Here is a 3,874-nt window from a genome sequence, read left to right as displayed (position 1 = left end):
TGTCCCCCCCCCCCCGGTTTGTTTTTTTGGTGTTTTTTGGGGTTTTTTTTTTTTTGGCCTGTGATGAAGAAACTTGCCAGTAAGTTACTACGATATGGTAGGTGCCAGATTAGACACTTCTACTAAGGTTGTCACATTTCTCTTTAGGCTGATATTCAAGGGGCTCAAAGCATTTATCCAAGTATTAGGACATGTCCTCGTGACCTCACCAATCAGGAAAAAGTTGTTGGCGCCTACAGATGCTATTTAAGACAGGGAACATGACCAAGGAAAATATTAATACAAATACCCAAAGTGACATGTGGCTTAACCTCCAGCACAGTTTAGAACCCCTATTCTTGATATGCTAAACACTAAAAAAACCTCAGTAAACTTTCAGAGAAGATGTTTTCATATTTTGGGCATATGATAAATGTGTTGAACAAGGATACAAACTGAAGGCCCCAGTGAGAGCTAAGTTTCATAAAACATTAATCCAATGAAGAGCAGGTTCTTAGCAATCAAATCGCAGACCTCCTTGGTCAGAACAAGCTCTGAACTGAGGAATCCTAGTGTGAAAGGTCAAAGAGAAAGCCCACGGGGGTGATGAGTTGTTGTCCCCAGCCAGTTGGTTTTGACTGTGAAAAGCTTCTTCCTTTGCGGACATACCCTCTGTGTATTTTATTTATTTATTTTTCTAAAGATTTTATTTATTTGTCAGAGAGAGAGAGGAACGCACACAAGCAGGGGGAGCACAGGCAGAGGGGGAAGCAGGCTTCCCGCCGAGCAGGGAGCCGGATGCGGGACTCGATCCCAGGAGCCTGGGATCATAACCTGAGCCGAAGGCAGATGCTTAACGACTGAGCCCCCCAGGCGTCCCTCCTCCGTGTATTTTAAAGCAGCATTACTTACAAGCTATCCCAGACACAGGACTGTGTGTGAGTGAACTAGCAAAGCTCCAGCATCACACACAGCAGCACCTTCTCAGATTCTGCCCCCCGGACTCCTTCTCACGTCTCTAGTAACTAATGCCAGTGTTTGGAGGACAAGCTAGAACCGTGTTATACTGAATTCTGCTACAATGGGCCTGGGTTCCCAGCCCCCCAACTAGATCATTCAGTTCCAAAACCACTATGCTAGATTATGGATAAACTAGTTGTTAGAGTCATCAATGCATAGTGTCTGTACCCTACCTCTACTTCCTTCTGAAATTTGCTCTAACTCTCCAGAAGCTTCCCCTTTGATGACAGCTCTTTAACCAGAAACCTAAGGATGTCTACCAGATGCCCATCTATTATTTTCTCTAATCGTTTGACGGTGCTTCCTCTCCGTTCCGTGCAACCACCCAGCACTCAGCTTGTCACTGCCTCGTCTGCTGTAAATCATCATCTACCCCGTCCCCCTTCGTCTTCTCTTAAGCTTTTCAGTGAGATGAAAATCACTCCGGGGCACTGAGTCAAGCTGAATGAGATCCTGCCTCAAACTTCACTAGATCTGTAACCTGGGAAGAAGGCACTTAACCTCTTTGAGCCGATTTCCGCATTAGGAAAGTGAACATGGAAACCTGACGCAGGACGCCCCTTCTCAGATACACTGAGCAGTTGACAAGCGCTAACGCAGGTGGTCCCGGCTCTTTCGCACTCACGTCTGACATAGGGTCAAGGGCACACCAGCTTTCACAGGCACGAGGGAAAGCGCGGCTAGACTGCGGAGATGCGTCATGGCTGCTCCCCCTGCCCTTTGTCACAACCTCTGTCTTGATTTAAAAACAAAACAGAAAGCCAAAAACAAAGACAAACAAAAAGGCTCTTGTACAATATAAAAGCTAAGTTCTTTTGCCTGTGCCCAAGACCCTTTGTGATCAGCCTGACCCTGACTACCTGTGTCCCACCCAGCCCACAGCCTCCTCCTGACATCTCCATCCTGACGAACACCACGCCGGAACGCCCTGCAAGACTGAGCAGTCACCCTCTCTCTTGCTGCAGACTATAGCACATTGTTCTCTTCCTCCAGTGCTTCTATTTTTTTATTTGTTTAAACTTCTAATCATCTGGCGCACCTGGGTGGCTCAGTTAGTTAAGCGACTGCCTTCGGCTCAGGTCATGATCCTGGAGTCCTGGGATCGGGCTCCCTGCTCAGCAGGGAGTCTGCTTCTCCCTCTGATCCTCCCCACCTCATGCTCTCTCTTTCGTTCTCTCTCAAATAAATAAAATCTTAAAAAATAATAATAATAAAAATAAACTTCTAATCATCTGTCAAGTCTCAATTCAAATTCTATTCCATCGAGGAAACTCCCCTGACCCCTCTGGGCAAAGTGTGGTTCTCCTAGACCCATGTTCTCTCCACAGTTTAAACAGCCAGTTATGGCAGTTGTCATCAGTAAGTGTGTATCTACAAGTCTGTGTAGCTGCTCAATAAATGCTAGAAGAATAAGCGAATGTGGGGCACCTGGGTGGCGCAGTCAGTTAGGCGTCTAACTCTTGGTTTCAGCTCAGGTTGTGATCTTGGAGTCGTGAGATCAAGCCCTGCATTGGGCTCTGCACTCAGCGCAGAGTCTCTTAGTGACTCTCTCACCCTCTCCCTCTGCCCCTCCCCCACTCCATCCTCGCTTGCTCTGTCTCTCTCTCAGATAAATAAATAAATCTTAAAAAAGAATAAATGAATGTTACCATTCTCTTCTACAAAACCTCTCCAAAAACTCCATGAAGAATCAACTCTTGTTCTATTTTGTGGCCACATATATATGGCTCTGGTCTCATACTTTCTTCTGACACTCTGTCTACAGTGAGGGCTGCATAACAATTTGCACAAATCAACCTACACCAAATGCAACTTCACCTAGAAACATATCGAAATTGACCATATGCATGAGGTCCACCCAAACTTTATGGAGTTACAGAGGACCGAACTCTGCAACCCTCTAATACACATTCATTGGAGTAACTAACTCCTCCAGGAGGGAATAGAGGTAAAAAGATGAAAACAGTGGGGCACCTGGGTGGCTCAGTCGTTAAGCATCTGCCTTGGGCTCAGGTCATGGTCCCAGGGTCCTGGGATCGAGCCCCACATCGAGCCCCACATCGGGCTCCCTGCTCAGCGGGAAGCCGGCTTCTCCCTCTCCCACTCCCCCTGCTTGCGTTCCCTCTCTCTCGTTGTCTCTCTCTGTCAAATAAATAAATAAAATCTTTAAAAAAAAAAAACAAAAAGATGAAAACAGCAATTCAGAGGCACTCCGAATCACTGAACTTTACACAGGGCAAAACTCTGCTGTTTAATATCTGGCCACATTCCTAATTTTAGCCAGATATTTCACTAAGGTGAGAAAGCACATACCATAAATCCATCTCCATGGTGGGGAAAAAAACCTCAAAGCATATATATCATGGATGAGTGATGGCATGATTTTGTTAATAGAAGCAAATACATATAGGGGTGTCTGAGTGGGTCAGTCAGCTGAGTGTCTGACTTTTGGTTTTGGCTCAGGTCATGATCTCAGGGGCATGAGACTGAGCCCCACATGGGGTTCCACACTCAGCAGAGAGTCTGCTTGAAGATTCTCTCCCTCTGACCCTCCCCCGCAACTTGCATGAATTCTCTCTCTCAAATAAATCAATCTTTTTGTAAAAGGTAAATACATATATAAACTATACAACTAAATGCTTGTAGATGGTCTAATCTAGCCAACAGTACAGTCGGAATTAATAAGCAGTGTTAATGTGACAGTGCAAGTAGAATAAACAATCTTCCTCCTAATTTAAGTTCACCTCCACATTATCATAAACTAGTAAGAGTACGCAGCTCAACCACAAATGCCAAGATAACAATAGCCCCACAAAGTACTCCTGAATCTCCAGACATACTAAGCAAAGAAAAGCAATTTTTATTTTTTGCTGAT

Source organism: Leptonychotes weddellii, chromosome 3 (genome assembly GCF_054177405.1).
Source record: "Leptonychotes weddellii isolate Sample4059 chromosome 3, ASM5417740v2, whole genome shotgun sequence".
Lineage (NCBI taxonomy): Eukaryota > Metazoa > Chordata > Mammalia > Carnivora > Phocidae > Leptonychotes > Leptonychotes weddellii.
Note: the sequence above shows the minus strand (reverse complement) of the source record.